The sequence below is a fragment of the Odocoileus virginianus genome, chromosome 1 (assembly GCF_023699985.2).
Source record: "Odocoileus virginianus isolate 20LAN1187 ecotype Illinois chromosome 1, Ovbor_1.2, whole genome shotgun sequence".
NCBI lineage: Eukaryota > Metazoa > Chordata > Mammalia > Artiodactyla > Cervidae > Odocoileus > Odocoileus virginianus.
Window position 1 is genome coordinate 27,535,579 of NC_069674.1, and position 22,813 is coordinate 27,558,391.

General features: G+C 35.4%; 1 long non-coding RNA gene across 2 annotated transcripts in view; it reads right to left on the reverse strand.

Annotated features, from left to right (window-relative positions):
• Positions 1-3,059: 3,059 nt before the first annotated feature.
• LOC110127190 (uncharacterized) overlaps positions 3,060-22,813 on the reverse strand; it is a 35,589-nt gene continuing 15,835 nt past the window's right edge. For both annotated transcript variants that reach the window (XR_002310697.2, XR_002310698.2), the window contains one exon: positions 3,060-4,639. This is a non-coding gene — a long non-coding RNA (uncharacterized lncRNA). The remainder of the gene's footprint in view (positions 4,640-22,813) is intronic.

A 22,813-nucleotide genomic window follows, 5' to 3' on the forward strand; every position in this document is an offset into this window, starting at 1 on the left:
GATCTTGTTTTTGCTAACTGTATAGACCTTCCCCATCTTTGGCTGCAAAGTATATAATTAATCTGATTTTGGTGTTGACCATCTGGTGATGTCCATGTGTAGAGTTTTCTCTTGTGTTGTTGGAAGAGAGTGTTTGCTATGACTGGTGTGTTCTCTTGGCAAAACTCTATTAGCCTTTGTCCTGCTTCATTCTGTACTCCAAGGCCAAATTTGCCTTTGAGTTATTCCAGGTGTTTCTTGACTTCCTACTTCTGCATCCCAGTCCCCATAATGGAAAGGACATCATTTTCGGTGTTAGTTCTAAAAGGTCTTGTAGGTCTTCATAGAACCGTTCAACTTCAGCTTCTTCAGCATTACTGGTTGGGGCATAGGCTTGGATTACCATTATATTGAATGGTCTGCCTTGAAAACGAACAGAGTTCATTCTGTCATTTTTGAGATTGCATCCAAGTACTGCATTTCGGACTCTTTTGTTGACCATGATGCCTATTCCATTTCTTCTAAGGGATTCTTGCCCACAGTAGTAGATATAATGGTCATCTGAGTTAAATTCACCCATTCCAGTTCATTTTAGTTCGCTGATTCCTAGAATGTTAACATTCACTCTTGCCATCTCCTGTTTGACCACTTCCAATTTGCCTTGATCCATGGACCTAACATTCCAGGTTCCTATGCAATATTGCTCTTTACAGCATTGGACCTTGCTTCTATCACCAGTCACATCCACATCTCCTATATTGGCAGATAGTTTCTTTACCACTAGCACCACCTAGGACGTCCTTGTGCTGCTGCTGCTGCTGAGTCACTTCAGTCGTGTCCGACTCTGTGTGACCCCATAGACAGAGCCCCAGGCTCCCCCATCCCTGGGATTCTCCAGGCAAGAACACTGGAGTGGGTTGCCATTTCCTTCTCCAATGCATGAAAGTGAAAAGTGAAAGTGAAGTCGCTCAGTCGTGTCTGACTCTTGGCGACCCCATGGACTGCAGCCTACTAGGCTCCTCCGTCCATGGGATTTTCCCTGCAAGAGTACTGGAATGGGTGGCCATTGCCTTCTCTGAGGATGTCCTTATAAAAAGGAGTAATTTAGACACGTGTGCGTGTGTGATGTTGCTTTGATTGTGTCCAACTCTTTGCAACCCTATGGACTGTAGGCTACCAGGTTCCTCTGTGTATAGGGTTCTCCAGACAAGAATACTTGAATAGGTTGCCCTTCCCTTCTCCAGGGGATCTTCCCAGGGATTGAACTCATACTCGTTTAAGTCTCCTGCATTGTCAGGCAGGCTATTTACCACTAGCACCACCTGGAAAGCTCAAAGTGAAAGTGTTAGTCACACAGCTGTGTTTGACTCATTGCAATCCCAAGGACTGCAGCCTGCTAGGCTCCTCTGTCCATGGGATTCTCTAGGCAAGAATACTGGAGTGGGTAGCCGTTCCCTTCTCCAGGGGATCTTCCTGATCCAGGGATCAAACTCAGGTCTTCTGCACTGTAGGCAGATCCCGTATCATCTGAGCCAGCAGAGGCTGTGACACATCAAGAGAGAAGACAACACAAATAGACACAGAGATGACAATTAACAAGCCAAGAAGAGAGGCCTGAAACAGCTCCTTTCCTCATCGCCCTTTAAAGGAACCAACTCTGCTGACAACGTGATATTGGACTTCTAGCCTTCAGAATTGTGACAACAAATTTTTGTTGTTCAAGGAGCCTCATCTGTGGTTCTTTGCAATGATAGCTCTAGCAAACTAATAAAAGAACCATTACAAAAAATTGTCATTATATGTAATATTATAGAACTAGCTTTAACAACCACAGCTATGCATTCTAGCTGAATACCTGTTATTGCAAGATTAAAACATTGGTCTACATATTACAGGGATCTTGGTGGCTCAGATAGTAAAGAATCTGCCTGCAATGTGGGAGACCCAGGTTTGATCCTATGATAGTGATAGGATCAGCAATATCAGACATCTTAATGGAATGTTTACATTAGAAAGGTGAGTCATGTTTATTATTATGTAGTTTGGGGCTCTGAAATGATTGAAAAGCAGTCTCATATGTGTGGAAGGAATTGCTATTATTAAGGTATTTATTGAAATTTAGCCCATAAAATGTAATTATTAGGCAAGCCGTATTTTTTTTTTTTTAATGCTTTTCTTTACACTGTTCAAGGCACATTCTACTTGCTTAAACCAGATCTGAGGTAAGACTTTGAGAGACACATATTAGTCAATGCTTACTATAAATCATAACAGAGGTGGAATACCAGCCAGATATGAATTTTATTACTTTATTTACAAACTTTTTCAAAGACATATTATGGGCATTCCAGTATATGAATGTTAATAGTCTAAATTATGCCAGAATCACCATGGTTTACTACATCTCTTGACATTTTAAAGATTCTTGCTCCCTTATTAGCAAGCAAATAACAGGATTTTTTTTTTGCATTTTTAGGAAATATTAAAAATAAGTGAAATTAAATTATATGATTTATAACAACTGAGGGTAATATGAAATAAAAATATTTCTCAGGGTCAAATAATTTATGCACACATTTCTGACAACTGGATATCTGCTGAGGGTCCTGAACAAAAAACAATTGAGGAAAACAAAGCAAAATCCTTTTAATCTTCCAATAAAGCCAAACAGATCACTTACATATTTCCCCTAGGATTGCTAAACTCAACAGTGGTCTTTATCATCATACTGTTGGTGCAAGCATTACTATAAATGCATTATTACTGGATTCTCCATTTAAAATTATGGAAGAAAGTCTTTTTACATACAAAATAACTTGCCTTTTAAAGAAGATATCATTAGGTAGCCAGGTTGTGATAAAGTTAAATATTTATTTAAGTATATGGCAATGAGGCTGCATGCAGGAAGATCCTGGAGATTCTCCTCCTCCTTTGAGAATTTCAGCATGGGAGGGATGTGTCTTTGCCTCTACTTCTACACTTAGCCCTACATTGAACAATATTTCACTGATATCAATGCAGGTTCTCACTTTTTACTTCTGAAGATTGGCATTAGGCAACTTGAGGGATGAATACTTTGAACAACTTGAGAATTACAGAACACTTTTTGGACATGTATAGATTTTGAAAAGAGATAAATGTATAGAAGAACTGAAGAAATAAAGTTTCTACTGAAATATGAAGTGAGAAAAAATTTCTATACCTTTGACAAATGGAAGATGATTAATAGTTTGGTTCTCTTGTAACATGAACATAGTGATTGTGAGAATAATATGTACTTTTAAAAATCTGTAAATGCAAGTATTTCTATCAGTGTATTCATTCATTCTTGCATTGATCAAGTATGTACTTAAAAGTGGCTTTGTGGGATATACTCTGCTAGTCGAGGGTTAGAAGGTGGCAAACTTTATGGAGTTTACAATTTGGTAATCTACCATTAATACAGAAAATAAAATGGCCAACTCTTTCCATATAATGTGATTCATATGCCTCTTGATGTCACCCATAATGTTAGTTGTCCTTATAAAAGAAAACTGTGACTCTTCATAGTTTTAGGTGAATTTATTACAAAGCTACAGTTTTTCCAGTAGCCATGTATATGTATCAGAGTAGGACCATAAAGAAAGCCGAGCAGTATAGAATCGATGCCTTCGAACTGTGGTGCTGGAGAAAACACTTGCTGCTTTTGTACTGCAGTGTTGGAAAAGGCTCTTGAGAGTCCCTTGGACTGCAAGGAGATGAAACCAGTCAATCCTGAATATTCATTGAAAGGACTGATGCTGAGGCTGATGCTCTGATGCAAAGAGCTGATGCAAAGAGAAAACTCATTGGCAAAGACTCTGACACTGGGAAAGACAGAAGGCATAAGGAGAAGGAGGTGGCAGAGGATGAGATGGTTAGACAGCATCACCATTCAATGGACATGAATTTGAGCAAACTCTGGGAGACAGCAAAGAACAGGGGAGCCTGGTGTGCTGCAGTCCATGGCGTCACAAAGAGTCAGACACAACTTAGTGAATGAACAACAAGCTCAATCAACCTTGATTATTTTCCCCCTACTTGGGAGCTCTTAGTTTTCTGAAGACTTAAAGTTGCCTAATTTTCTCTCTGTAACCATCTGGTTTCCTTAGTCCAGATGTTAAATCCTCATCGTGAATGTTTAGCAATGGAACAGGTTGAGTGTTAATTTACTTCCTCTTTCACTGCACAATGACTCATCAGTAAAATGTTTATCTGTTTCATGTTGTTGTTTCTGTCTTACTATTATTGGATTATTGGATGTTAAAGAAGATCTTTTATCTTATGATTTCTGAAAAAGATATGATTTTCACTGTATGTGAAAGAGCCAGAAACAGGGGGCTAAGTGTACAATGTATTTCAGACCAATGGTAGTAAGCAGAGTTCAGTTCTTCATAGCACTTCTGACTTTGCTACACAATTATGCAGTGAAACTAAAGAAGGGATGAGCTTAAAATCATTAGACACAGGCTATGTAAGTAGAGTTCTTTGCTGAGAGTAAAATGAATCATTGATTAGATTCTTCTGAAGTCAACACTGCTAATACTGTTTTTCTGGTTGTAATTTGGAGGATTTTGTGTGTATTTGTTTTATTAAAGGCTTTCTTTTGTGTCTTGTATCAAGAGAATTTTTCTTCCAAAACCTAAAAATAGCAAAACAAAATGCAATCAATATTTGTATAATTAAATGATTATTCTCCTCAATGAAACATTCCACTAGGAAAGTCTCCTTAGGTTCAGAAATGTTTTCAACTTTTTTTTTTTAAGTTGCTCAAAATAAGGAACAAATGTGTCATTATCATGACAGACTAAAAGAGAAATAACTGGAAGGAAAATACAGTTATAGTAGAATTTACTAAACTATTCCAATCAAAGCCATTATCAACTTGCTCAAGAATAGATTTCAGATAATGCATAAAATCCTACCACAAAACTAAAGCTAGAAGCCTAATTATATTTGAATGTACCCTGTGGGATCTCTCCCATGACTTATTTTCCCAGGAGTTTCTGCCTTAATTTTTATTCATTATCCCTTTTTCACATATTTTTCTCTGAAGACAAGGGAGAAAAAAATAATACAAGAAAAGCAGACCTTCTTGAAAAGCCTTCCAGGCTTCATACATTTCACTGAAGAACTGGAATGTGGAGTAATCTGTGGTCTCTGTAAATATTGGTATTATCAGTTATCCTGTGCCTGTCAACTTGTGGACTGAAACAGTTTTCTTTATTTTTTTTTTTTTAACTTTAAAAATTTGTTTTATCAGCTTATTTGAAACTCACAATTCGAGTTTAGTATTTCAGAACTATATAACCAGTTTATCTGGACTATCACTTTCCCAGAAGAAAAGGTGTAAATTATTGTTGATTATTATGAAATAATTATACCTCACAAAATTAAACGTCAGAATTTAAATACAGCTCTACATTCTGTACAATCTTTGTATATGCTCAGGATGAAATCTCTCTGTTTCTTCTGAATATTTTAAGACTACTATTTTACTTCTGAGAATCTGTGGGATGATCTCCGCTTTCAGTCGAAAGCATAGATTTTGTAATCAAGACAAATATACAAACATAAGTGTCTGATTCATCAGAAATGCTTCCATTAAAGCAGTAGAAGATAATAAAGGCTAATATAAACAGCTATTACATGAAGTACAAAAGAACATCTTCTCCTGACAGTTACTTTCTAGACTGAAGGTTCATTTCTTGTGGGTCTTTCACAGAGGTTAATGTCAGTACTAAAACTCGCTAAAATCAAAGAAAAATAAAGGCCTGATGGTGGGGAGAGATCCTGGCAGTTCTTTCCAATGGGGATGGGCATGTCTTCATTATAATCCATCAATCTGTATGTTTCTATTGATGGGGAACCTTGCCATCTTAATATGATTTTAATTTCTAACATATTAGAAATTAAGGATAGTTTAGATGCTCTAAGTTGCATCACATGTGTAATTCAATCCTCTAAGGCTTATCTATAACCTTTGCTGCAACTGACATGGTGTAGCGATGGAGCACATGGACTCTTGAATGACATTGCTTACCAGACCCAATAAATGCTGAAGATGTGAGTCAGACCAGAAAGGAGGATGAGCACTGAAGAATTGATGCTTTTGTGCTGTGGTGTTGGAGAAGACTCTTGAGAGTCCCTTGGACTGCAAATCAGTCTATCCTAAAGGAAATAAATCCTGAACATTCATTGGAAGTACTGATGCTGAAGCTGAAACTCCAATACTTTGGCCACCTGATGCGAACAGCTGACTCATTAGAAAAGACTCTGATGCTGGCAATGATTGAGGCCAGGAGGGCAAGGGGATAACAGAGGATGAGATGGTTGGATGGCATCACTGACTCGATGGACATAAGTTTGAGCAAGCTCTGGGAGCTGGTGAAGGACAGGGAAGCCTGGTGTGCTGCAGTCCATGGGGTCACAAAGAGTCGGACACGACTGAGCAACCGAACGAAAACAAAACCTCACTAAAGGTTAAAATTAAATCATGAAGCAGACTTATATTTAAGATTTGGGGATTACAGATTTCTGGATTCCTTTAATGGAAATTTTGGTTAATACATAAATGGGTACTTCCATAGCTGCAGGGTCAGTCTGGACATAAGAAAATAATTCTCATTTATGCAGAATCACTATCTGACACAGCATAACTGATTCACTACTTTATCAAGAAGAGAGACTTGATGATAGATAGTCAAGTGAGGTAGTCATATGGATTTTCATTGCTTAATTTAGATTTTCCTGAAGGATATCTTTGAATACTTGACATAGGCTCAGATAAAGATCTCCTGGGAATGAAGTAAACTTATAAAAAATAATGTTTGCATTAGTTTTGTGATGTATTTGCTTTCATGTAGAACTTCCATGGTCAGGGAAATAGTATTTTTCTCTACTTTGACAAATTTTCTTTTGGCTTCCTTCTTCATTAATATTTATTAGGCTTTTTATATGTGCCATCAAGAGATAAATATTTCTAGGTAAGTAGCAATAAAAAATATAAATCTGCTATTTTCCCGTGATATATGACCCAAAACAACTTACACAAATGCTATTTTTCCAAAATTCCTCAACGGATTTGATTCAGTCTACGCCAATTTCTAATCCTCTGGAGGCTCAAATGGTAAATAATATGCATGTAATGCAGGAGACTCAGGTCCAATCTCTGGGTCAGGAAGACCCCCTGGAGAAGGGAATGACTACCCCTCCATTACTCTTGGCTGGAGAATTCCACGAACAGAGGAGCCTGGGGGGTCACAGTCCTTGGGGTTGCAAAAAGTCAGACACAATTGCATAACTAACACTTTCACTTTTTTTAAATAATATACTTAATGCTTACTTTTTTTTTTTTTCTTGAATGTCTTGTCTTTTCTACATGGTCTAAGTTCAGTTAGAGATATAGATGTTACAGCAAGTTTTTCCTACTGCTATATTATTCTCTTCTTCATATTTATAATAAAGCAGGCTAGACAGAAAAAGACTGTTCTGTATTTGTTTTTGTATCCTTAGTTACTTTAGATGTATGTTTGTTCTTTTCCTTGAATCTGATAATAAGTTTCTTAAGGATAGGTATCATGTCTTACATCTCCTGTATCATCAAAATACAGAGCATATTTGTGTTCCAGGATAAACCTAATGAACACATATGTTTTGTTTAAAAATTTCAGTAGCAGTATCCTCAAATGAGTTGACGGCTATTCTTGGCAAATTTCCATAAGATTAAAGTTTTTCTGTATTCCAGTTGTTAGCTGATTGTGTAAATCCTCACAGTCTGTCCTCAATATTTTGGTGAGTATAAAGATGATAAAAAAGGGAATATAATGCCTGTGACAAATGAAATACTGCTTTTCATATCTGTAAACAAAGGATGTCACAATAATCAAGGCTTGCAGCCCTCCAACATGAGCAGATGTGCCCAGAGGAACTCATGAAGAAAAGAACACTTGCCATCCAGCAGCCACCAGACTGCAGCCACTCTCTACAGTGAACCCTGTGGAAACTCAGGATGTGAAAACACAGGATACTGGCCCCAGACATCTGAGGTGCATACCAACTCTTGTTTCTTCCCATATGTAGAAGAGTGCTAAATTCCTTAACTTGGCATATCTGATTTTCTTTAATTAAAAATAGTATTTTGACATTCAAACTACTTGCCCTTTGTGGCAATCTTCTATATAATCTGACTTCTCCCATTACCCTCTTGAAGCAGTTCTCTCAGGGTTACTTGAGATGCTGACTCCCAGGCCTGATATCATAAAAATTACTGTCAAATAAAACATAACTCTCTACTTTTAGACTGAATTATTTGTTGTTGTTGTTTAGTCACTCAGTCATGCCGAACTCTTTGTGATCCCATGGACTATAACCCACAAGGCTACTCTGTCCATGGAATTCTCCAGGCAAGATTACTGGCGTGGGTTGCCATTCCCTTCTAATAATGTTTTAGTCAACACCTAAAATAAATTATTGTGCTAGATATTTTCTAATTCTCACTGCAATCCACTCCCTATTATTTCTTATAATTTAATATGCTTCAAGAAGTGACTTATCTCATCTTGCATTAATTAGGCTTCATGTCCTATAGGGTATGTGTCATTTTAGCCATAAGAAATGGGGGAAAGGGGAGGTCAAGAGCATATTTGCCCTTAGTTCCTCTCCTGATAGGTTTAAACTGAAAGTAGCTATTTTTCTATCCCTAAAGCCACAGATCCCTTTTAGGGTCAAAAGGCCCATTTAATTCAGCTCTACTTCTCCCTGCATTCTAGATGCCTATCTCTCTCTTGGTATAATTGGGACTAGAGTGGTGAACCTTCTCAGCTCTTGCTACTTTTGCATTGTCTTCTACTCTAGTCTTTATAAATAAATTTGTCCCTTCATCAAAGTGCCCTCAATTGCTCTATTGTATTACCTATTTTCTTTGCAGACCCTAAATGACACATCCTTTAAGTAAAGGATGAAAAAATGACTATAATCTACCTCTTCAACACTTAGTCTTGCCTATGTTTCTTTTCAAAGAAAACATCCATACTTAATATCAGTACATTATTTGTAGTAAGCTTTATAGTTTGTGATGCTTAAATAAACACAATTTATGCAATGTCACTTCCAAGGAGGGAAAATTCTGTTCAGGTTGACCTTCTGGAGAATTTGATGAATTAAAAAATACATATATTGGCAAGAAAGCAATGACATTTACCAGCTTCTAAAATAGGCATTATGTTCTCTGCTTTCTTAAGCCCATAAAACAGCCAAGGGAAAAGATCTCAAAGTGACTCAACAAAATGTTGGAAGCACCATATGAAAGAGTCTGGTTGACATCCTGTCATGTTAACTTTATCTCTACAAAGTCAGATGTTCTTATTCTCCTGTAGTTGATATAAGAAGATTAAGGTGCTGCATGACAGATGGTTTTAAAAAGTGCATACGATTCCATCTGGACCCAAGAGGAAATAGCAAAGTCACCCAGAACTTTTCATCTAAAAATCGCAATGAAAGGATTCTTAAATGTGAATTTTAACACTTCACAAAGGAATTCCACTAAAATTCTAGAGATGGTCAATTTCAGTTTTTTCCCAATTATAAACATTTGTGCTACCTGCCATCTAGATAAGACCAAATATTAACATAGAAAAAGTTAAACTTAGAAAGTTCCAGATTCATTTTATAGCAATAATTCTCTGCTCCTTTCCAATTTTGATCATATTTCCTTTAGGTGGAGGTTTTATACACTATTCTGTTGTATAAATGCTCGAAAACATTCAATGCATTTTATTTTATTTTTTTTTACTGTTTTCACTAACAGAAAGATAGAGCCTATAACCAAAGAAATAAAATTCTAGCTGTGCTGTTTCCAAATATAAAATATTTCCACTTATACAGATCCAATGTTCAAAGTTTTAAAAAATGTTAGGTTGATTCAATCCTACAAATCCTCAAAATGATTTAACTAAATGTCATTTGTGTTCATGCATTAAGGTGATTACTGTGCTTCTGATGGTAAGAATAATGATGATTCTTAATTATGGTGATTATGGTGACTCTGCATTAAGGAAAAACTGTTCTTTAATAACAGATAGTAGGTTTTATCTTTTATGATAAAGGCTAATCAGGCAGGAATGGAGATGATATGAAACTGGATGCAAGGTACATATCACTATCATATAAGATGGGAAATAGTTTTTCATTGTCAGAATATTTCCACATTTTAAGTAATCATGAAATGGAGTGGTAGTATGAACCTATGATTTATAAGATAAATTTACAAAAATAATATGTTCATAATAACTAATCACTAATGATTAATTGGTCATGTATGAATGTGAGAGTTGGACTGTGAAGAAAGCTGAGCACTGAAAAATTGATGCTTTTGAACTGTGGTGTTGGAGAAGACTCTTGAGAATCCCTTGGACTGCAAGGAGATCCAACCAGTCCATCCTAAAGGAGATCAGTCCTGGGTGTCCATTGGAAGGACTGATGCTGAAGCTGAAACTCCAGTACTATGGCCACCTCATGTGAAGAGTTGACTCATTGGAAAAGACCCTGATGCTGGGAGGGATTGGGGACAGGAGGAGAAGGGGACTACAGATGAGATGGTTCAATGGCATCACTGACTTGAAGGACATGAGTTTGAGTAAACTTGGGAGTTGGTGATGGACAGGGAGGCCTGGCATGCTGCGATTCATGGGGTCACAAATAATTGGATACGACTGAGCGACTGAATTGAACTGAACTGAATGGTTAATAAACAACATTTATACAGTTAGAATTTCATAGTTACATTCACAAACACTATATATGTAATATGTGTGTGTAATGTTCATGTGAATCAGTCAATTTGACATAGATTTTTTTACAATAATGTTAAATAACCCTTCATTGAGGAATTAATAATGCATTATATTTTATTAACAACTCAATTCATTCTGCCATATTTTTATCCTAATTGAGAAAAGAAAGATTATTATTCTCATTTCACATTCTTACTGCATTGAGTATTGTTCTCAAAAATGTGTATGGCATTTTTCCTAAGATTTTTTTGATGTCTTAGAATATGGCTATCTGTGATATTCAAATATTGTTATATTATTAGATACCATAATTTTAATTAATTGCTTAAACTGACTGAACTTTAACTTGGCTTTTAGTAGGTAATATTTACATGTAATTTAGAGAACAGAATATTAATCACATTGCTGACTGAAGATATATTATCATTGAAACACAAATTTCCTTGCTTTCTTTTTTCTTTCTTTCTTCCCTTCTCTCATAAATGTGTGAACATCTAGTCTTTGCCAAATATTAGGATATAAATACAGTACACAAAATGGTTTTGAAAAAAGTCATATAAAATTCATGCTTTCAAATGCTTATGTTCTAATGGTAGGACAGAGAAATACATATAGTAAAATTAAATTTGCGACATATACTAGTTAAAACAAACTACAAGTAGAAAATGCACATCTATAAAATACTGCAATACTAATGCATAAAACTAATAAAACATATGAATAATGAATATCTTTATGCTAAAGACACAAAATGCAGATAAAAAGAATCAAATGTTTACTATCAAAGAAGATATTACCAATCTCATGAATTGGAAGACCTACCACAATTACAACCAAAACATTTCCTCCAGGGCAAGACTTAAAGGCAAATGGTTTACTAAAAATTTTAAGGAACAGATAACTGTCATGTTACACAATATTTTCATAAAATAGAAATATATGTGTTATGTAGTTAGAATAGTGAAACAGGCTCCAAGATCGTGGTCAGAGGAAGCGACGACTAGAACTTCGCTAAGGGCAAAGGCAAGGAAAAAGCCTAGGAAAAGGGAAACTGTGGCCTGGTGTGAGAACCTTTGGTGGGAAAAGACACCTAACACACTCCTTTCACTGACTGGAAACATGTTTCTTTCCTGGACTGGTCTCTCGTGCAAGCCCTGTTCTGCATGGGGAATAGCCAAAACAGACCCAGGGACCACCAATGGGAAGAGACAAAAAGTACAGAAGAGGAAACCAAGACATGTTGGGACCACTCCTATAGGAACTGGTCCCCTTCCACATCCCCAGGGTTTATGGTCTGCTGCTTAATAAATCCTGCTTGCTTGAGTTGTAACTGGTCTGTCATTTCAATTCTTTGCTGCAGCAAGACAAGAACTGAGGGAGAAAAAAAACCGATTTGACATATGGAAAGCAACTAAATTTATTTTATTAAAATACATTACCATATTACCAAATAAATCATAAATAATCCTCTCAAAATCACTTCGGCAGTCCTCTTTTTATGAATATGAAGAAGCTACTCTAAAATATATGAGAATGAAAATAACAGCCAAAACTATTTTGATAATGAAAAACAAAATTGAGAGGGCTTGTGCTATATGATTTTAAAGAATATTTTATAGTTATAATAGCAAGGACTTTGTGGTATTATAACAAAGATTAGTGAGAAAAAATTCATTCTAGAAATAGAACCACACAAATATCACCAGTTGATTTTTGAAAAGTGGCAAAGGAAAGTCAGTGGAGAATGAATAGTGTTAAGTGAATGACATTTGAACAACTGGACATGCACTTGAAATCTTGATCTGTTCTTCACACCTTTCCAAAAGAAAATGAATTACATATCCAAAGGTGTAATATAAAATTATTAAACATTTAAATAGAACATAGGAGCAAACGAACCTCAATGACCTTGGGTTATACAAAAAGTTCTCATTTATGTGTGCAAATGCAAAATCCACTAAATAAAGATTGAACTTTTCTTTAGTCTAACAATAAGGAAACAAACCATTCAATTTTAAAAATGGGTAAAAATATGAATTGTTAACTTCATCAAAGAAGATATGCAGACGACAAATATGTTCAGGAAAGATGTTCAACCCAATTATTCAATAAGAAAACTGAAATTCAAATCAAAAGGAGATAACAGTACCACTACATGTCTAGTAGAAAGGCTACAATGAATAAAACACAATACCAAGTGCTAGCTTGGTAAGTGCTTTTTTACATAACTCTCCCCAAAATATCTCTCCTGAGACATTGTTCCTTCCTGAGATAGACTTTCTCCCTCCCTGGCCTTAGGAACTTCAAACACAACACAACTGAGGTTAAATTCATTCTTCTTACATACATACCCACCATGCATACAAAGTCAGTCCTTCCAAATTGCAGCTTACAACTTGGTTCAAAATTTAAAACTCATTCCATCTATACTTTTCTCCTGTATCCCCACTACTACATCTAATCACAGATGTAGTTCTAGCAATTCTATTAGTATTTCTTCTACCTCTATAACAAATAGGGCAACTTCACTTTCCTTGGTTTTACTCACATTTGCACTTTTTTTTTCCTTGAAAAATGTTTTGATGATTTTATAAACTAAAATGAACTTGGAAATTTTTCATCTTAGAAATTATACAGACTTCAGTTTGAAGATACTGCAAAATCGAGTTTCTAAAATATTTGGGAATATTATATTTCCAAATCATTGTATTGCGAAAAGCCATAGGTTTTCTTTTTCTAACCCCCATGGAGCTGCTTTCAGTATTCTCCCCATGCTTAACATTTCCCTATTTTTGCCTTTGTTTTTATTTTTTATTGTCCTCTCCACTAAGAGAGGAAACAATTTGTTTTCATGATGTAGTAATCTGGCTTTCCCAAGTTGATGCGGTTTTTAAGATAAATGGAAATGCCCTCTCTTCCAGAAAGTTTTATCACATTCCTCACAATAAATATAATACATATCTTCTTTAAGTAATCTCAAAGCACTTTGCATCACAGTCCAACTCTTGTCACATTCTGACCCCAAACTTACACACTGGCATTTTGCCTGTATGTTACAGTCAAGCCAGGAATAAATAAAGGGCTTCTAATTTATCACATCACCTTGCACATGAGATCAGTTGCATAAGTGGTCATTGCATTGAATGCAAGTTTGTTTTTCTTGTTGTTTTCTTGACACATGAGGGAAATAGGAAAAGGGTAGCGCTTAAAGAGGTGAAGAAGAATGCTATCCAGAATTTGTGAAGGGGTGGATAAAACTAATAAATAATAAAACAGTTTTGCCCTGTGAAAGCTTATAAAATGCTATCATAAAATATGCACCGTGTCCTTTAAAAATGGTGTATTATTCACCTGAATGAAGACAATGAATAATAATTCCAAGGATATTCATACTGATATTTTTTACTGTCCTCTTGCAAAAAATAAAGGCAGAGCAATTGAATTTCTAGCATATGTACTATGCTTTCACTCTGCCAAAGAGATTTGTTTGGAAATTGGGAATTGGTATTTTTATACCCTGGTGTTAGAGAGCTGGCAACAAACTTAAAAATATAAATGTTTACAATATAGTTACTTAGGATCAGTTTATTCTTGAGTTTTAGCATATGAAAGCAATGATAAAACCATGACAATGTGACTAAATCACAGTATAGCAGGATGACTATTATTTTTGATATTATTTTATTATGGTCATATAAGGCTTCTTACTTCCAGAATCTCAAAACTCATCTCCTAGTATATATTTGCATTCTCCTATCCATCATCTCCCTACTGTCAGATACTCTTAAGAAAACACACATCAGATTGTTTTACATTTTCACTACACCATTTAGTGGACTTGCCTGGTGACTCAGACGGTAAAGCATCTGCCTACAATGCGGAAGACCCGGGTTTGATCCCTGGGTCCGGAAGATCCCCTGGAGAGGCAAGGCCAACCCACTCCAGTACTGTTGCCTGGAAAAGGCCATGGAGGGAGGAACCTTGGAGGCTACAGTCCATGGGGTCGCAAAGAGGCGGACACGACTGAGCGACTTCACCTCATACCATTCAGTAGTGTTTCAAAAAGGCTTAATGTGAATTATGTGGTTCTCCATGTTATCTAGTCAGCTTTACATTCCACATTTCTTCCACTTTCTATCCACTCATTTCTGTTCTCTTTCACCCATCTTATTCTACCGTCTCCTTCACCTGCTGGGTCTCCAGTAAATCCAGGCTTCTCTTTGTGTTCTTCTGATAAACAGCACTCTATTTATTTCAGTAAAAACTGCCAGATTTCTTCTATCATTCTTTAACATTTATTCTTTTATTATCTTATTCTTTAAAGTTTATTTACTTTACTCTTCAGGCCTCCTATAATCTGGCTCTAATCACCCAACCAAAGCCTCTCCTTATCCCCCCTCTTCCCTTGTCTCCCCCCCCCCCGCCTCCTTCTCCTTCTCCTCTTCTCTCCTTCCTTCCCTCCCTCTCCATCTCATCTTCTCCGACTGCTCTTTTTCTTTCAATATGAGGATCTAAGACAGCAAGTCTGGGATGGTTCTATCAACTAGCATTGCCCAAGCAGAAATATTCCCAGTTATGGAGGCATTTTAAAATGAAAAAAAAAAAAAAAATTCCCAGAAAAAAGGCAGAACTCTTGACTGTGATAAAGCTGGCACTTTATTTTTTTTTTTTAACCAAGAAGTAAAATGCAAGCAATGTTAACAGGAGGCTTAAGTGTTCCTAATATGAGGTGAGACAGCTTGTTCTATGGAAAAAAATAATTACTATTAATATATTGTGATATATTTGCATTTAGGTAAAGAATTACTTTGATATTCATATATTTTGGGCATACATATATTCATTTTTTTTTTTTTTTGCTGATACATGCAATAATTTAGTTCTTAAAGACATCATAGCTGTATTGGTATTGCTGTAAAACAAATTAATACAGGGAAATCAATAGGTCTGATTATTTGTTAATATGTAATGTGCATGGACAATATAAATAACTGAGCCTTATGAGTCTTTCATATATTTGTACATATTTAAATGATTATTGTTAATTAACTTATATTTATATATTCCTTTAACATACATTTACCTACAGAGTATCTGGCACCATGGCAATTGGGATATATCAGTGAATAAAAGAGACAAAAATATTGCCCTTCTAGAGCTTACATTTAAGTGAAGGGAGAAAAACAATTAAGTAAAACATGTAACCATCATGGTGATAGTGCTATTTATAGAAATAAAGGAGGGAATTATGGTGGGGTATGATGTAAAGGTTATTTGCTCACTCCCAACACAGACTTATATAGATTAAAATTAGAGAATGAGGGTCAAATAGTGGGGATTCTTGTTGTGTTGGGGTGTGCAGAGATAGAGTTCCCCTAACAACAGTCCTGAGCATCACAGGTGTTTTTGGTTGGTGTGAAGTTGAGCTTACATGAGAAGGTAGCAGGTGTAATGTTTTTGACATGGGGTATGAAGATTGTCAAGACGGAACTAGCCTAAATGTCCAGAGACCTGGTTATGGGAAACTTGTCTAGAGCTCCTTGAACTGTGTCTTGAATTCAGGAACAGAGAATAATTGGAACTTTATTTATTTTTTTTTTAACATTGGTAAAAAGTGTAGGGCTTGATGAGTGAGGATCATTTGAGACCACACGCAGAGCATTTTGACTCCTGACCCTTGCATAATCATTTTCAGTATCTTTGTTCAAAGTCATCAGACTTGGAAATAAAGCATTGGTGTTCAGATATACAGTCCATTTATCAAAATTAATCATTTTGAAGAGTTAAATTCAATTTAGATGAGTTGGAAGTTTGACCTCTACTGAAAATGAGAAGAATGAATGTTGAGAGCTTAGCTAAACACTGATGATGACAAAACCTAAGTCAGATTATGGGGAATGACAGAGGGAGTGTTGAGTATGAGTACTGCTCTTTTTACTAGAATTGCATTTTTTAAACTCCTGGTGTAACAGACTTTTATCAAGTTCTAGAGAAAACCTACGGGTTATAGAATTAGATAAAAATGTTCTCATTAATTCAGAAAAGATAATGATGATGATTCCCAAACACTAAAAAGTAAAATGACCAAGTGAATGGAATGCACATATTATGAGGAAAGAGCACATATTATGAGGAAAGACCTATCTAGAATAAAGGAAGGAAAACATTTAAAATACAATGGGCTGACTTAATTGGTGGATACAAGTAAAAGAAGACATTTTTATGCAAATATAACTACAACTATGAAATTTCACATTATAGTCAGAATCAATTAGGTGAAATGTTAGGAAAACCATATGAGAAGATAAGAGAAATGAAAGCCTGGAAGTTCTACTGAGAGAGCTTGAGGGGACCCATACCTGGAACTCATTAAGCAGAGAATGACAACTCTCTGACTTAGATAATTCAGCCATTCATATGGTAGGAAAATGTTAGGATTTGATGAGACTTTTTTTTTTGTTTTAAAACAGTTTTATTGAGCAATATCATTGGCATAGCAAAATTAGATATATTTAAATTGTACAACTTGATATTTTGATATATGTATACACTATGAAATGATCACTGCAGTCAAGCTAATTAACATATTCCAGTATCTGTCACTATAAGAATGGAACAGAGAATCTAAGAATACTTCTCACATTAGATGAAAGTCAGAATTCTATCAGAATTGGTCTTGATTACTGAAGGTGTGAACATGGAGGCACCTTGCTTATGTTTTAGGAAAAATCTTAGAAATAGCATTCTGCCATGCAGTCACTTAATATTGCTTCAGTGTGTCCATAAAGTGATGCGTGTCATCCAGAAGTGAATTTTTAAATCTGAGAACAATACAATCAGTATGATATGTAGCTATTTTATAACCCAGCAATTCCACTGTTAGCTATAGTTATACCCAGTGGAAGTGTTAGTTATATTCACTAACATTCATAAGCAAGAATATTCATAGCAGAGCTTTCATCCAGCTTCCAGTTGGAAACAACCTAAACGTCAGTCCACAGTGAAGAAGATTAACATATTTCAAATATTTACTTATACTATGGAATTCAATACAAAAAATGAACATGAATAAACCACTGCTATATTCAATAACAGGGATAAATTATATTAATATTTAATTAAGCAAATAAATCAGATATAAAAGAGTTGTACTCTATGATTCAAAAACAGACAACCCTAATCTCTCAAGTTATCCTAAAAACAAGTTAGGATAATGGTTGTTTTTTAGGTAAGAATAGTGCCTGGAAGGGAACAGAGGTGGACTTTTTGGGGTGTCAGCAATATTCTTTTTAAAACATAGGTGCTGATTATATAGGGACACCCACTTTATTATACCTAAGTTTACAGATATGAAGATATATGACTGTTTACTGGTATGTATGCTATACTTATGACTTGTCAGATTATAGGTGCCCAAAATTGTTTAACATGCGAATTCAATAGGTAATATTATTCCAACTTTGTATAAGTTGCTCCTAATAATTAAATACAATAGGAGGCACAATTATAGAAAATTCAGGACACAGAATATTCCTTAAAATATGCTTAGCATCCTTGATACAATCTCCTAGCATATAGATCCTGAACCTTTTGAGGCCATCTGATCTATTTACCTTTCTGTGGTTCTCTCATCATTATTATCTTGTGTGGTCTGTTCACAATAGTATTTGGGTTTTCTTTTTAAAGGAATGTCCTTCTGTTACTTGCATGCTCATTTTTCTCAGGTCTATAGAACTTTGCATGTACTGGCAGTTTTATCTAAAATACCTCTTCTTGTTGGATAAAGGAATCCTTACAAGTTCTGCAAGGTTTAGTTTAACTATGATCCACTTGTCTCTTGGAATGCCAGCTTCACTCTGCCCTGTGTCTCCACTACAGCATTCGCCCCATTGTGTTATGATTGTGTCTGCTTATCTTTCTCACACACTGGATTGTAATCCTGCTCAAGAGCAAGCATTGTGCCTTTCTACTTCATATCCTTTCCCAATTACTTCACACAGAGCACAATAACAGGTTATACTATACAATCAGGCATGTCAGTTGACTGCTTAAATCTTAAATTATAAATTGTATTTTTGGTGAAAAATTACCATGATAAAATATGACCTGCAATTGTGCAGGATTTTGTTCTATTGTCCTCATAAACACTGTGTGTATGTGTACACATGTTTTATTATATTATTTTGACCTTCTGGGAACATTATGTGAAAAGTGGAGTCCTGCATACCTATTTTCTAGAAATATGTTTAAATAATACATGACATTCTTGAACAGAAGATTATTTGGAAATTACCCACCCCTATTTGTCTTCTCACTCCCAAATAACGTCCTTCCACATTTATTCAAGGAAAAAAAAAATGAACTGTTTGCTCAAGCAGCTGCAGATCACCCTGAATAAAAGCATATTCCAACTATTTCAGAAAAAAAATACAGAACCATTTATGCTTAAGAAACAAAAGGGAAACCATCCTGAATTAATGTATAATGAAGGAAATGGTAATTATTGGATCCAAAGGTTTCCTGAATCTCACAGTTCTAATGTTTTTTTGGAACTGCTTCAAGCTGAGACCAGTACAAACAGAAAAGAATATGAAATGAAACCCTATTGAGGGCTCTAGAGTTTTACAAAAGTTACCATGCCTTTTAAGAATGATGGAATCACATGCTTTGTTCCCTAGCTTCAGTGGCAGGCTCGGGTTCAGCTGCTTTTGAGCATGTCATGTTTATTAGAAACATTATGGAGAGAATCAAATGCATCAGTCACAGCTCTATCCACCTCCTAAAATGGAATTGGAAAGCATCCTTAATTCTTAGCTGAGTGTTGCCATTAGAGATAAACAAGGTTTCAATCCTCTAAGCAAAGATATTCCTTATTTAGAGACTTACATTAGCTTCTCTTCACAGAAGCCAGCTAACTTAGTCATTTGCTCGTTTTTTTGTTTTTATTTTTTTTTAATATGCTGCAATATAAACCAATTAGGTGGATTTCCCCACTTGACAGAAATAGATACCACAGTAGATGTCCTTGGGCATGTTCCATGGGCTCTTAAAATCTTATTCTCTCAGTGACATAAAATCATTCTGATTTTAATCTAAGAGCCAAAATATGATACCTGCTGGAATAGTTCATTAAATACAACTAGTCCAGAAGCTATTCTTTCATATTACCACTTTCAGGACTTAGGAAGTGCTTTGGGTCAAAATCCTTCAAGCTATGTTTAGTGGTAATATATATATATATATATAGACACACACTTAGCTCTTTATTCTTAAATAAAGTGAAAATGAAAGTCACTCAGTTGAATCCAACTCTTTGAGACCCCATGAACTATATAGCCGTGGAATATACAGTCCATGGAACTCTCTAGGCCAGAATACTGAGGTGGGTAGCCTTTCCCTTCTCCAGGAGATCTTCCCAACCCAGGAATGAAACCCAGATGTCCCTCATTGCAGGCGGATTCTTTATCAGCTGAGCCACAAGGGAAGCCCATTGCTTAAATAAGTGTTGCTTAATCTATTTTCCACTGATAATGGCTAAATAATCCTCAAATTAAAAAAACAGCTATAAAGTGCATGGTTGTTCTAAGGGCACTAAAAGGAATATCAATAACTATTTTTGCATCCAAGATATCTTAAACCAAACCAAGTTCAAATTATAACAGCTTCAGGCTTATCTTTGCTTGAAACATTTCCTGATGTCCCAACACTCACTAAACTATTTTTGTGTGCTATAATATCTGTTTTGCTTTTGCATCTTTATCCTATGCAGTTTAGATGATAATTCAACAATTTCCTCATCATGACTGAGAAGCTTTTTCCAAAAATATTTTCATAATGAATCTTCTCTAGGGGATCCTCTGCTCTCCAGAATCTAGCAAAAGTAGGAAATAGATCTCTGTTTTACAAGTCTAATTGAATTTCTATTCTCCTTTCATGGAAGAAGAAAGTTTAATGCAACCCAATTTCCTACTACATAAATATGACTGTGTTAATGGAGAATGTTAGTTCCCCAACTTCCAAAGTGTTTTTTATAGGAAAGGTGAAGTTTTGTTCTAGCAATCATTTCAGAATTTTTAGCAATCTGAATTCCACACTGACTTGACCAAAATTTTTAGCTATCATTTTGAAATAGACAATCTCATTTTATAACTACTGTGAATGAAGTCTGTCTCATAAACATAGCTATATTTCCCTTGTCATTAAAAATATATACTCACTACTATCAGCTAGGAAATCATGGTTCAGAGTCGTAAGTAATCAATGTCCTAACAAGAGAAATTATTACCAACATGGGAAGGTGTCCTCATTTAGGGAAGAGGCCACTGGGTAGTTGACTGGGGAGAGTCAACTTTAAGGTTTAATAGCTGTGATTTAGTGATAGAGCGGCAGCAGCAGTGATAGAGACTTATGGTAAAAATGGAACCAACAGTTACAGTCAAGACTTCTGAACTTGGGGAAGGCTTACATTGATGTGAAGTATAGCTTCTTATTCAATATTTATGAAGCACAAGCCACCATCATAAGTACTAGAGGGATCCTGGATTTGCACTACACATGGCACATTCTTAAAACTAGCACGCTGAGGCTAATACAAGTGATAAAATGTACAAGAGAAATGACAATAACCAAATGATTCTTACCCTATTGTTAACAATAGGGACCAGTCAGTTTGCATTATAATAGCTATATATATATATATATATACTTTTTTTTTTTTTGTAAAGTCTCCAACAAGCATTCAAAAACACACTCCTAATTCACATCTGGTGTATGGTCCTGGATTTACTCCTGGAGCTATGTGCTCTTAAACAGGTTTCTTAAGCCATCTGAACTTCACATTAATAAATATTAAAATAAGACAGTCTCCCAGTGTTCAATTAACTCTAATATTATCCAGTCCTAATTTTGACCTAGAACTCAGGACTAACTGTACACGGAGCTGCAGTGAGTCCACTCTGACATTAACACAACAGCAGCTGTAAAACAGCAACTCTTCAATACACTGAACTAAATTTTTGCATATTCATTAGTTTTTGTTATTATTAGATTAAGAGAATTGAGGGAATGAAGCAAAGGAAGCCAATCAAGTTATTCTAATAATGCAAAAGTAGTGCCCTTAAAATGATTAAAATGTGAATCTAATATATTTTATATGTTTAGAAAACATATATAATGTAATTGTGTTTTTTCTTGTTTCTAAGCATATATCCTTATAATTATGTATTTTTTCCATAGAATTTCCACTAATGAGAGGTAATATCCAAAAATACAAATAGTTTGCGTATACATTAAGCATATGTTAACTATTAAAATATTGTGAACTATATTATTCAGATCCATCACAGTTTACTGGTTCCTCACACCCTGCCACACGTCTATGAGTAGTCTCTTCAATAATTACTTTCAATTTATCCACTGAGAATGCCAAATGTATTTCCTATTAGGAACCTAACTATTGTACTCTTTATCTCTTAAAAAAGTGGACTAGGCCAAAATGTAATTATGATCTGTAGGGATGAAATTTATACTAAATTATACAGGGCAGTTAATATTAATCAGAAATCTTTCAGTTCCAAACTTCACAGCTCAAAACGACTTTTAAAACCACAGTAAAACAAACGAAAAGCATTGACTCCTTCAGTTATGAAATGGTGTCACTTGTTTCTTACTCATATTTCACCTCTGCTTTCAGTTATTTGGCTTCAGTCCCTAGTGAGATCTCCGCCCCTGGCCGGAAATAATTCTTCAGTCATTCGGGCTTTACATGACCATTACAGTTTGCCTGCTCAAAAGGGAAGAGACAGACTTATTTCCCATCTCTTCCATCAATCACCTCAAAAGATTCCCAATTCATGCACACCACATACAGCAAATATAGTCCTCTTATTGTCTAGTATGAGTCAAATACTTCAGGACTCATTCAGGAAGGCCAGTGTCCAGAGAAAAGAGGTGGAGGAGACAAAAATGTAGCAGATACCCAAAATACTTTTACAAACATAAACATATTGTCACCGATGTTCATT